Here is a 14,132-nt window from a genome sequence, read left to right as displayed (position 1 = left end):
GGGCGGTGGGGATCCCTGCGGCACTGACGCCCTCCCGGCCCACAGGGGGCGGTGGGGGTCCCTCTGGCACTGACGCCCTCCGGGCCCACAGGGAGCGGTGGGGGTCCCTGCGGCACTGACGCCCTCCCGGCCCACAGGGGGCGGTGGGGGTCCCTGCGGCGGTGACGCCCTCCCGGCCCACAGGGGCGCTGTGGACACACCCCGGTACAGAACCGCTCTTCGTTCTGCCCTCGGCCCCCTGCAGACACACAGCAGGGGATTAATGTTACGTGACGTGAGCCGTGTTGCTGCCCCAAGAGGAGGGGCGCCGTTGAGGTAAGCAGCGGTGATGGGCCGAAGGGCTCCTGTGCTGCAGCAGATGGGTGTGGGGGCAGGGAAGGGGAGGGGGTGGGGGTTCTTCCCTGACGCTGGACGACTGGGTTATTCACACTGACCTACGTTTGATGGTTTCTATGTACGGTACGTGTGTGTCTGTCTGTCTGTCTGTCCACCCATCCGTCTCCCCATCCATCTGTCTCTCCATTTATCCATCTCTCCACCCATCCATCCATCCATCCATCTCTCCACCCATCCATCCATCCATCCATCCACCCAACCATCTCTCCACCCATCCATCCAGCCATCCACCCATCCATCTCTCCACCCATCCATCCAGCCATCCACCCAACCATCTCTCCACCCATCCATCCATCCATCCACCCATCCATCTCTCCACCCATCCATCCATCCATCCACCCATCCATCTCTCCACCCATCCATCCACCCAACCATCTCTCCACCCATCCATCCATCCATCCATCCATCCACCCAACCATCTCTCCACCCATCCATCCATCCAGCCATCCACCCAACCATCTCTCCACCCATCCATCCAGCCATCCACCCATCCATCTCTCCACCCATCCATCCACCCATCCATCTCTCCACCCATCCATCCACCCATCCATCTCTCCACCCATCCATCCATCCATCCACCCAACCATCTCTCCACCCATCCATCCAGCCATCCACCCATCCATCTCTCCACCCATCCATCCATCCATCCACCCATCCATCTCTCCACCCATCCATCCACCCAACCATCTCTCCACCCATCCATCCATCCATCCATCCACCCATCCATCTCTCCACCCATCCATCCATCCATCCACCCAACCATCTCTCCACCCATCCATCCATCCATCCACCCATCCATCTCTCCACCCATCCATCCACCCATCCATCTCTCCACTCATCCATCCATCCATCTCTCCATCCATCCATCCATCCATCCATCTATCTCTCCACCCATCCATCCACCCATCCATCTCTCCACCCATCCATCCATCCATCCACCCATCCATCTCTCCACCCATCCATCCATCCATCCACCCATCCATCCATCCATCCATCCATCTCTCCATCCATCCATCCATCCATCCATCCATCCATCCATCTCTCCACCCATTCATCCATCCATCCATCCATCCATCCAGCCATCCATCTCTCCACCCATTCATCCATCCATTCATCCATCCATCTCTCCATCCATCCATCCATCCATCTCTCCATCCATCCATCCATCCATCTCTCCACCCATCCATCCACCCATCCATCCATCCATCCATCCATCCATCTCTCCACCCACCCATCCATCCATCTCTCCACCGATCCATCCATCCACCCATCTCTCCACCCATCCATCTCTCCATCTCTCCTTCCATCTCTCCACCCCTCCACACATCTATTCATTCTTCTGTCACGATCCAGCAGTTACTGGCAAGGCCAGCATTTAAATGGCCAAGATGAGGATGAGCCGCCCTCTGGAACTGCTGCAGTTCTTCTGGCGAAGGTGTCCCCACAGTACTGTTGGCGAGGGAGTTCCAGGATTTAGACCTAGTGCCAATGAAGGACCAGTGATAGATTTCCAACTCAGGATCGTGGATGCCTCGGGGAATCTGGAAGGCAGTGGTGTTCCCATGCTCCTGCTGCCCTTGTCCTTGGTAGAGGTTGCAGGTTTGGGAGGAACTGTCGGAGTAGCCTGGGTGAGTAACTGCAGTGCATTTTCTGAGCAAAAAACAGGGCACACACTATTTGGGAGTGTAACTTGGAAACAGATGCTCTCAGGGAAATGCACAGCAGAAATGTGGAGGCTGTTTAGGGAACATGGGGTTCTGGATAGGTTTGTCCCACTGAAACAGGGAGAGGATGGCAGGGTAACAGAACCATGGTTGACAAGAGAGGTGAAACATTTAGTCAAGAGGAAGAGGGAAGCATACTTAAGGTTTAGGAAGCAAAAATCAGGCAGGGCTCTTGAGAATTATAAGGTAGCCAGGAAGGAGCTTAAGAAGGGACTTAGGAGAGCTAGAAGGGAGCATGAGAAGGCCTTGATGACTGGAATTGAGGAAAGCCCCAAGGCGTTCTACACGTACGTGAGGAACAGGAGGATGACTAGAGCGAGGGTAGGACCGCTCAGGGGTAAAGGGGGAAACATGTGCCTGGAGGCAGATGAGGTAGGGGAGGTCCTTAACAAATGCTTTGCCTCGGTGTTCACTAGGAAGAGGGACCTTGACGAATGTGAGGTCAGTGTAGAACAGGCTAATGTGCTGGAGCATGCTGAGGTTAAGAAAGAGACAGTGTTGGAGCTTCTGAAAAACACTAGGATAGATAAGTCCCCGGGACCAGATGGGATATATCCCAGGTTCTATGGGAAGCATTGGAAGACATTACTGGGACTTTGACGATGATCTTTGTGTCCTGCCTGGCCACAGGAGTGGTACCAGAGGATTGGAGGATGGCTAATGTTGTTCCCTTGTTCAAGAAAGTGAATAGGGATAACACTGGGAATTATAGACCAGTGAGTCTTGTGCTGGGCAAACTATTGCGGAGGATTCTTACAAACAGGATTTACGATCATTTGAAGGAGCATAGTCTTATTAGGGACCATAGAACCATAGAACCATACAGCACAAAACAGGCCCTTCGGCCCACCATGTTGTGCCGTCCATAAAACCAGTTTCACACTATCTAAACCTTTCCTCCCGCATGTCCCTCTATCTCACATTCCTCCATGTGGCTATCCAACAAACTCTTGAACCTGTCCAATGTATCTGCCTCCACCACCACCTCAGGTAGTGCATTCCATGCACCAACCACTCTCTGGGTGAAAAACCTCCCCCTGACATCTCCCCTGAACCTCCCACCCATAACCTTAAGCCATGTCCTCTTGTCTTGAGCACTGGTGCCCTGGGAAGGAGGCGCTGGCTGTCTACTTTATCTATTCCTCTCAATATTTTATATACCTCTATCATGTCTCCTCTCATCCTCCTCCTTTCCAGTCAATAAAGCCCGAGCACCTTAAGTCTCTCCTCATATTCCATACGCTCTAATCCAGGCAGCATCCTGGTAAATCTCCTCTGCACCCTCTCCAACGCCTCCACATCCTTCCTATAATGCGGCCACCAGAACTGAACACAGTCCTCTAAGTGTGGTCTAACTCGAGTTTTGTAAAGCTGCTTCATCACTTTGTGGCTCTTTAACTACATCCCACGACTTATGAAAGCCAACATCCCATTGGCCTTCTTAACTGCTCTTTCCACCTCTCAGGCAACTTTCAATGAACTGTGAATATGAACCCCCAGATCCCTCTGCTCCTCCACACTGTCAAGTACCTTGCCATTTACCCTGTACTCTGCCCTGGAGTTTGTCCTTCCAAAGTGGACCACCTCACACTTCTCCGGATTGAACTCCATCTGCCACTTGTCAGCCCAGCTCTGCATCCTATCAATATCCATCTGTAAGCTCCGACAGCCCTCCACACTATCCACAACACCGCCGATCTTAGTGTCGTCCGCAAACTTACTGACCCAGCCTTCCACCCCCTCACCTAAGTCATCTATAGATATCAAAAAAGTAGAGTTCCCAGAACCGATGCCTGCGGGACACCACTAGTCACTGCCCTCCAATCCGAGGGCACTCCCTCCACCACAACCCTCTGCTTTCTTCAGTCAAGCCAATTCCTAATCCACACAGCCAAGCTTCCCTGGATCCCTTGGCCTCTGACCTTCTGAAGAAGACTATCATGAGGAACTTTATCAAACGCCTTACTAAAATCCATATAGACCACATCCACCGCACTACCCTCATCAATCTTCCTTGTCACCTCCTCAAGTAATGCTATCAGGCTTATGAGGCAAGATCTTCACTTCACAAAGCCATGCTGGCTGTCCCTAATCAGTCCATGATTCTGTAGGTGTTCAGAGATCCTATCTCTTAGAATCCTTTCGATCAGCTTACCCACCACCGACTTGACACTCACTGCTCTGTAAATCCTTGGACTATCCCTACTACCTTTTTTGAACAAGGGGACAACATTCGCCACCCTCCAATCCTCCAGCACCGTCCACATGGATAACGAGGACTCAAAGATCCTTAGCAGCGGTTCTCCTCCCTCGCCTCTCGAAGCAGCCTGGGGAATATTCCGTCAGGCCCTGGGGACTTATCTGTCTTGATATTATTTAACAACTTCAACACATTCTCTCTTTTGATATCTACAACCTGGAGAACATTACCCTTACCAGCACTCCCTTCCGCGTCATCAAGTCCCCTCTCCTCGGTGAATACCGAAGAGAAGTATTCATTCAGAACTTCTCCCACTTCCGCCGCCTCCAGGCACATTCTCCCACCATTGTCTTTAATCGAACCTACTCTTACCCTAGCCATCCTCCTACCCTTCACCTACGTGAGAAAGGCCTTGGGATTTTCCTTAACCCTACTAGCCAACGCCTTTTCATGTCCCCTTCTTGCTCTCCTCAGCCCTTTCTTAAGTTCCTTCCTCGATACTCTATATTCCTCACGGGCCCTGTCTGAACCTTGCCGCTTATACCTTATGTACGCTACCTTCTTCTACCTAACTAGACGTTCCACCTCTCTCGTCACCCACGGTTCCTTCACCCTGCCATTCCTTCTCTGCCTCACCGGGACATATTTATCCCTAACATCCTGCATAAATTCCCTGAATATTGACCACATCTTCATCGTACATTTCCCTTCAAAAAAGACATCCCAATTTACACTCCCAAGTTCTCTCCCTGTAGCCTCATAGTTCACCCTCCCCCAATTAAATATCTTCTTGTCCTCTTTGCACCCGTCCGTGTCCATGACAATTTTTAAGTATATGGAGCAATTGTCACTGTCACCCAATGGCTCACCCACCAATAAATCCTTCACCTGTCCCAGTTCATTTCCTAAAGCTATATCTAGCATGGCATTCCCTCTCGTTGGCCTGTCGACATACTGCGTCAGGAATCCCTCCTGGACACACTTAACAAATTCCGTCCAATCTAATCCTTTGGCACTAAGCAGGTTCCAGTCTATATCTGGGAAGTTGAAGTCTGCCATTTTAACAAGCCTGTTATTTTTGCTTCTCTCCAAACACTGCCTGCCAATCTGCTCCTCTATATCTCTACTGCTACCGGGGGGCCTATAGATACTCCTAGTAGAGTAACTGCTCCTTTCTTCTTCCTTACTTCCACCCGTACGGACTCCAGAGATGATCCTTCTACAACATCTATCCTTTCTGCAGGTGTAACAGTGTCCCTGACCAGTATCGCCACCCCTCCTCCTCTTCTCCCCACTTCCCTATCCCTCTTCAAACACCGAAAACCAGGAATATCCAATATCCATTCCTGCCCTGACGTCAGCCACGTCTCAGTAATAGCCACAATATCATAATCCCCCATACTCATCCAAGCGCTCAGTTCATCTCCCTTATTCCTGACGCTACTTGCATTTAAGTAAACACACTTCAGTCCATCTTCTTTACGACTTTTATAGCCTGTATTCTGCTTCTCCTTCCCCGAAACCTCTCTACCTGTTTGATCTAACTTTTCCCCATCCCCTTCTTCCTCTGACCTACTCCTCCGGTTCCCTTCCCCCTCACAAACTAGTTTAAACCCTCCCGAACCACCCTAGCAAACCTAGCTGCAAGGATATTGGCCCCCTTCTGGTTCGGGTGTAACCCGTCCTCTCTGTACAGGTCCTACCTTCCCGAGAAGAGATCCCAATGATCCAGAAATCTAAAACCCTCCCTCTTGCACCAACTTCTCAGCCACGCATTTATCTGCCACCTCCTCCTATTCCTACCTTCACTATCGCGTGGCACCGGCAGCAATCCCGAGATTGCTACCCTTGAGGTCCTGTTCCCCAGTCTTCTGCCTAGCTCCCTGAACTCGCTCTTCAGGACCTCATCCCCCTTCCTACCTATGTTGTTGGTGCCAACATGGACCACAACTTCTGGCTGCTCTCCCTCCCGCTCAAGAATCCTGTGGACCCGATCAGTGACATCCCAGACCCTGGCACCTGGGAGGCAACATACCATCCGGGATTCATGCTCACTGCCACATAACCTCCTGTCTGTTTCCCTGACTATTGAGTCCCCTATCACTACCGCATGTCTCTTTCCCACCCTTCCTTTCTGAGCAGCAGTACCAGTCCCAGTGCCAGAGACCTGGTAACTGCAGCTAAGCCCCTGCAGGTCATCCCCCTCAACAGCCTCCAAAGCGGAAAACCTGTTTCTGAGGGGAACAGCCTCCGGGGTTCTCTGCTCTGTCTGCCTACCTGACTTCTTCCTCTTCCCTCCCCTGACAGTCACCATTCTATCTGCATCCTGAACCTCAGATGTACCTGCTCTAAGGGGGGGTGACTGCCTCCTGATGGACTGCGTCTACATAACTCTCTCCCTCCCTTATGCTGTGCAGTGTTTGTAGCTGTGACTCCAGCTCATCAACTCTGAGCTGAAGTTCGTCCAGCCTCAAGCACTTACTGCAGTCAGCATGGTTTTGTGAGGGGCAGGTCATGCCTCACAAGCCTAATTGAGTTTTTCGAGGAGGTGACAAAACAAATTGTCGAAGGTAGAGCGGTGGATGTGGTGTATTTCAGTAAGGCGTTTGACAAGGTTCCCCATGATAGGCTCATCCAGAAAGTCATAAGGCATGGGATCCATGGAGACTTGGCTGCGTGGATTCAGAATTGGCTTGCTCACAGATGGCAGAGGGTGGTAGTAGATGGAGAATATTCTGCCTGGAGGTCGGTGACCAGTGGTGTTTCGCAGGGATCTGTTCTGGGACCCCTGCCCTTTGTGATTTTTATAAATGACTTGGATGAGGAAGCAGAGGGATAGGTTGGTAAGTCTGCAGATGACACGAAGGTTGGAGGTGTTGTGGATAGTATAGAAGGTTGTCGTAGGTTACAACAGGATATAGACAGGATACAGAGTTGGGCGGGGAAGTGGCAGATGAAGTTCAATCCAGACAGGCATGAAGTGATACACTTTGGAAGGACGAACTTGAAGGCAGAGTACAAGGTTACTGGTAGGATTCTGAGCAGTGTGGAGGAACAGAGGGATCTTGGGGTCCAAGTCCATAGATCCCTCAAGGTTGCTGTGCAAGTTGATAGGGTGGTTAAGAAGGCGTATGGTGTGCTGGCCTTCATTAATTGGGGATTTGAGTTCACGAGCCGCGAGGTAATGTTGCAGCTCTATAAAACTCTGGTTAGACCACACTTGGAGTATTGTGTTCAGTTCTCATTGTAGAAAGGATGTGGAAGCTTTAGAGATGGTGCAGAGGAGACTTACCAAGACACTGCCTGGATTAGAGAACATGTCTTTTGAAGAAAGGTTGAGCAAGCTAGGGCTTTACTCTTTCAAGCGATGCAGGGTGAGAGGCAACTTGATAGAGGTGTATAAGAATATGAGGGGCATAGATAGAGTGGACAGCTGGCACCTTTTACCAAGGGTGGCAATGGCCAATTCCAGAGGACACCAGTTTAAGGTCAGAGGAGGAAAGTTTAGGGGAGATGTTTTTTACACAGGGAGTGGTGGTTGCCTGGCACACACTGCCGGGGGTGGTTGTAAAGGCGGATACAATAGGACCTTTAAAAGACTCTTAGACACATGGATGTAAGAAAAATGGAGGGTTATGGGCTGTGTAGGAGGGAAGGGTTAGATTGATCATGGGGTAGGTTTATATAGGTCAGCACAACATCTTGGGCCAAAGGACCTGTACTGTGCTGTACTGTTCTATGTTCTAAAAACTTAGTGGGAAGCTAGAGAATTGGGAAGCTTTTAAAAAACAACTAAACAAACAATAAGGGGAGAAAAGGTGAAATAAGGTAAGCTAGCCAATAACATAAAAGAGGATTCCAAAAGTTTTTTCAGATATATAAAGAGTAAAAGGGAGACAAGAGTGGACATCGGACCACTGGAAAATGACGCTGGAGAGGAAAGAATGGGAAACAAAGAAAAGGCGGACAAATTGGTTAAGTACCTTGCGTCAGTCTTCATTGTGGAAGACACCAGCAACATTTGAGAGAGTCAGGGGGCAGAAGTGAGAGTAGTCGCTATTACTATAGAGAAGGTGAAAAAACAACAAGATGCTGGAGGAACTCAGAAGGCCAGGCAGCATCCGTGGAGAAAAGCAGGCGGTCAACCTCTAGGGTCAGGACCCTTCTTCAGGACTGAAGATAGGCAAAGGGGAAGCCCAGTATAAGGAGGGAAAAGCAGAGCAGTGATCGGTGGACAAAAGAGAGGAGACGGGGTGGGCACAGGGCGGTGATAGGTAGATGCAGGTAAGAGATAGTGATAGGCAGGTGTGGGGGAGGAGGGGAGAGCAGATCCACCGGGGGGTGGGTCACAGGTAAGGAGGCAGGTGCCCCATGGGGGAGGGGAGGAAAGGAAAAGGAGAGACAAAAAATTGACAGCATGAAAAAGAGAGATAGGCTGGGAAAGGGGAGAAAAGAAGAGGCACGGTGGGTGGGTGGGGGGGTTGGTTTACTTAAAGTGGGAGACTTCAATGTTCATGCCGTTAGGCTGCAAGGTCCCAAGACGGAAAATGAGGTGCTGTTCCTCCACTCTGCTCTTGGAATTCTCCCGGCAGTGGAGGAGGCCGAGGACTGACGTATCAGTGATAGTGTGGGAGAGGGAGTTGGTGACTGGCAGCGGGGAGATGCAGATCGCGGTTACAGATGGGGCGTAGATTTACCTGCACCTCTCCTAATATCATCTACTGCATTCAGTGCTCCAAGTGTGGCCTCCTCTACATCAGCGAGACCAAACACAGACTAGGTGACCGTTTCGTAGATCACCTGTGCTCCATCAGTAACCGCGATTTCTTTAGCCAGAGGGAGGAATTCATTGCCACAGATGGCTGTGGAGGCCAAGTTATTGGGTATATTTAAAGAGGAGGCTGATAGGTCCTTGAGTAATATGGGCGTCAAAGGTTACAGAGAGGAGGCAGGAGAATAGGGTTGAGAGGGGAAAAATAAATCAGCCATGATCGAATGGTGGAGCAGACTCGATGGGCCAAATGGCCTAATTCTGCTGCTATGTCTTAACATCTAAACATTGCAGCCCCTGTGCACCTGTGGTGGAGGGAGTGAATGTTAAGATGGAAGATGGGTTGTCAGTCAAGTGGGCTGCTTTGTCCTGGATGGTGCCAAGCTTCTTGACAGTTGTTGGAGATGCTCACATCAGGAAAGTAGAGAGTACTCCATCATACTTGCATGCTTTGTGGATAGAGGAAAGGCCTTTGGGTCAGGAGGTGAGTCACTCACTGCAGGATACCCAGCCGATGACCTGCTTTTGTAGCCAAGGTATTAATATGGCAGGTCCAGTCAGATTTCAGGTCAATGGTGATCCCCTCAGTAGGTGGCTCGGTGATGGTAACACCATTGAACATCAAGGTAGGTGTTTGACTCTCTTGTTGGGCAAGGTCATAGCCAGGCACTTTCGTCGGGTGAATATTACTTGCCACTATCAGCCTGTGTCTCAATGTTGTCCGGGTCTTGCTGTCTGCAGGCATGGGCTGCTTCATTTACTGAGGAGCTGTGAATGAAACAGACCATTGTAGCAATCAGGGAACATCTCCGCTTCTGACCTTGTGGTGGAAGGAAGGTCATTGATGAAGCAGTTGAGGATGGTTCGGTCCAGGACATTGCCCTGAGAACTCCTGCAGCGATATCTAGGGGCTGTGGGCACTCACACCCAGGACAACCACAACCATCGTACTTTGTGCGAGATATGCCTTTAACCATGGCAGTGTTTGATACCAGCTGGCTTCAGCTTTATCAAGGTGTCCTTATGTCACACATGGTCAATGGGGTCGGAAGCCACGGCCAAGAAAGCTCACCAGCGCCTCTACTTCCTCAGGAGACTAAAGAAATTTGGTTTGTCCCCTTTGACACTCACCAACTTTTACTGATGCACCATAGAAAGCATCCTATCAGGATGTATCACGGCTTGGTACGGCAACTGCTCTGCCCAAGATCGCAAGAAACTGCAGAGAGTTGTGGACACAGCCCGACACATCACGGACACCAGCCTCCCCTCCTTGGACTCTGTCTTTACCTCTCGTTGTCTTGGTGAAGCAGCCAGCATAATCAAAGACCCCACCCACCCGGGACATTCTCTCTTCTCTCCTCTTCAATTGGGTAGAAGATACAGGAGCCTGAGGGCACGGACCACCAGACATAAGGACAGCTTCTACCCCATTGTGATAAGACTATTGAACGGTTCCCTTATACAATAAGATGGACTCTGACCTCACGATCTACCTTGTTGTGACCTTGCACCTTATTGCACTGTACTTTCTCTGTAGCTGTGACACTTTACTCTGTACTGTTATTGTTTTTACCTGTACTACATCAATGCACTCTGTACTAACCCAATGTAATTGCACTGTGCGATGAATTGACCTGTACGATCAGTATGCAAGACAAGTTTTTTCACTGTACCTCAGTACAAGTCACAATAATAAACCAATACCAATTCCACGTGGCCCTGGCAACACCCAAACTGGGCATCAGTTAGTAGGCCTTTGGTGAGTAAGTGCCACTTGATAACACTATCGATGACACCTTCCATAACTCAGGTGAAGATGGAAGAATTAATTGACTGGATAATTAACTGGATTGGACTCGCCAAACTTTTTGTCAACAGAACTTACCTGGACAACTTTCTGCATTGTCAGGGAGATCCAGATGTGGGAATTGGAATTGGTTTATTTTGATTATTATTTACATGTTGTAACTACTGGTAAATTTGTTTATTATTGTCACGTGTACCGAGGTACAGTGAAAAACTTTGTTTTGCTTGTCATCCATACAGAACATTTCATCACATCAATACATCGAGGTAGTACAAGGGAAAACAATAACAGAATGCAGAATGAAGTGTTACAGTTACAGAGAAAGTGCAGTGCAGGCAGACAATAAGGTGCAAGGTCATAACGAGGTAGATTGTGAGGTCAAGAGTCGATCTTATCGTACTAGAGGACTGTTCAATAGTCTTATAACAGCGGGATAGAAGCTGTCCTTGAGCCTGGTGGTACGTACTGATGTACATGTATGATGTTCAATGGTGTTCAACTATTTAAAATTGAAGTTAGAAAAATATTTAAGATTTAATAAAAAAAACAAAGTTAACCAAAAACACTTAATGGTAATTGAAATAAATAAATAAATTGGAATATTTAAAATAAATCTGCTCGTTTAAAATCGCCACAGAAATGAATGGTGTTTTGGTCTGAGCTGCTGAGAATTTTGGGTACTGATTCCCCCAGCGTGGTGCTGTGATCGTTGGAGAGCTGGGTTCAACCACTTGGCTCTGGGGAGTCCAGAGGTGGGGGGAACTGGCTCATTCAGCCACACCATCCCCAAACATGCCTGCAGCTCCTGGATTTGATCCACTTGCAGAAACTCCAGTGCAAGAGCTCCCCAGGTGACTGAAGACATGCCTTGGAAATTGTCCATTTTATGCAAATTCTCCCATTAATTTTTAAAGCATTTTTCAAGACAGGAATGTAAGTCACAGAAATACAAAGGTCATCAGGAGTTATGATGTAGGGTAGCAGCTAGTTAATTCAAGAGGCAACCAGTCTTCAAGAAAAACTGTTTACGTGTAACCTCCCCACAGTAATCAGACACCATTGTCTTTAAGAATGGAGGTGCCAGTTTAGACCAGGAGGCCACTTAAGAGATTTGCTTTGGGAACTGACAAGGAAATCTCTTAGAATCATAGAGTAATACAGCATGGAAACAGGCCCTTCAGCCCAACTCATCATGCCGACCAAGGTGCCCACCTAAGCTGGACCCTTTTGCCCACGTTTGGCCCGTATCCCTCAAAACCTTTCCTCTCCATGTACTTACTCAACTGCCTTTTAAATGTCGTTACTGTACCTGCCTCAACCACTTTCTCTGGCAGCTCGTTTCATATATGCATCACCCTCTGCGTGAAGAAGTTTCCCCTCAGGCCACTTTTAAATCTTTCACCTTAAACCCATTAAACCTTAAACATAACATCCATTGATATAGTAAGGCCATCAAAACTGGCCTTTGGATGTGGGACATTCTGATTTAGTACCAGTGTAATACACAAGGGAAGACAATAAATAAAAGTTCATGTTAATCGATCCTCATTGAGGTTGTTCATTTCTGACTTTTGGAAAAATCGGTTTACGGACAGTTCTCAAGAACAGAACTCTTGCGGAACCCAGGGACTGCCTTCATTTTGAACGGTTGAACTGCCCAAAACTGAGTAGATTTATTCAGAGCATCAGTTAAGTGACATTTATGTGAAATTTTCTCTTTGTGCCTCAACAGCTGGGAGATATACCAATTAAAAATGTTTATACCTCGGTTGACTTGTTCTGTGATGGTACTTTCCTGAAGCTACAGATGCCAAGAGAAGGTTTCTCCTCAAGAACCAGGGTGCATGGTTTTCAGAATAAGGACCCCCATTTAAGACAATGATGAGGATCAATTTCTTCTCTGAGAATAATTGATCTTTGTTTTTTTTCCACCTCAGAGAAGTTGAGTCAGTGAATATGTACAAGGCAGAGAGATTTTGCACTAATAGGGGAATCAAGGGTGAGGGGAACAGGTAGAAGTCAAAATCACATCAGCCACAATCTAATTGAATGGCAGACCAGGCTCAAGAAGCCAAGCAGCCAACTCTCGCTCCCACATTTTATGTCAGGCAAGCACACTTCAGGAAGGATGTGGTGGCACTGGAGAGAGTGCAGAGGAGGTTCACCAGGATGTTGCCCGGCCTGGAGGGATGTAGTTATGGGGAGAGATTGGATAGGTTGAGCTTGTTTTCCTTGGACCGAAGGAGGTTGAGTGGTACCTGAGAGAGGTTTATAAAATCATGAAAGGCATAGACTGGTGAGAGAGTCAGAGCCTTTTTCCCAGGGTAGGGGTATCAGAAACAAGTGGGCATAGGTTTAAGGTGAGAGGAAGGAGGTTTAGAGGGGATCTGAGGGGTACCTTTCTTGATTGATATCTGGAACTTGCTGCCAGAGGAGGGGGTGGAATCAGATACAGTCACTGTGTTTAAGAGGCATTTAGACAGACACTTAAATAGGCAAGGCATGGAAGGATGCCGTCCTAATGTGGGCAAATGGGATTAGTGTAGCAGGGGAAAAAGGTCAGCATGGATGAGTTGGACTGAAGGGCCTGTTTCTGTGCTGTACAACTCTGTGATTCTATAATATTGTTCCCACCAACAGCATTTTCATGACTTCAGCATATTTAACAAAAATGCCCCGACAATCTTTTTCCCAGGTACATTGTCCAAGAGATTAATTCCTTAATCTAAAGGCTCAGCCATGATCTTGCTAAGCAGCAGATGAGACTGGTGGGGGCTGGGAGGCCTACTCCTGCTTCTATTTATGGTGATCTCCTGCTCTCATTCCTGGAAAATGAAGGAAAATCCCAGAGTGGCAACCCTGCACACCATTTGCCGATCCCCGCCACTCACAGTCTAGATCATGCCCGTCAGTCAACTCCAAACAGTAACTCAATAGCAGGAAAGCACAGAAGGCAACCACATGTGATGCATCAGCTTCCCGAAATAGCACTGGTGCTCTCTGTCTGAAATATCTGTCCTTAAATTGTCCATGCTATCTCCCCTGTGAATTCACACTCACCCCGCTCCGGGTAAGGTGATGTTAAAATGAATCCGCAATCTGCACCAGTTTCATCTATTACTGGGGCCCAATCTTTGCCTGGTTGACTTAAATAAAACAGCACAAAAAACTGACCATTTGGCTCAACCGATTTGTTTATCCCATTTCAATCCACCTCACCTTGTTTCATGG

Source organism: Pristis pectinata, chromosome 4, assembly GCF_009764475.1.
Source record: "Pristis pectinata isolate sPriPec2 chromosome 4, sPriPec2.1.pri, whole genome shotgun sequence".
NCBI lineage: Eukaryota > Metazoa > Chordata > Chondrichthyes > Rhinopristiformes > Pristidae > Pristis > Pristis pectinata.
Note: the sequence above shows the minus strand (reverse complement) of the source record.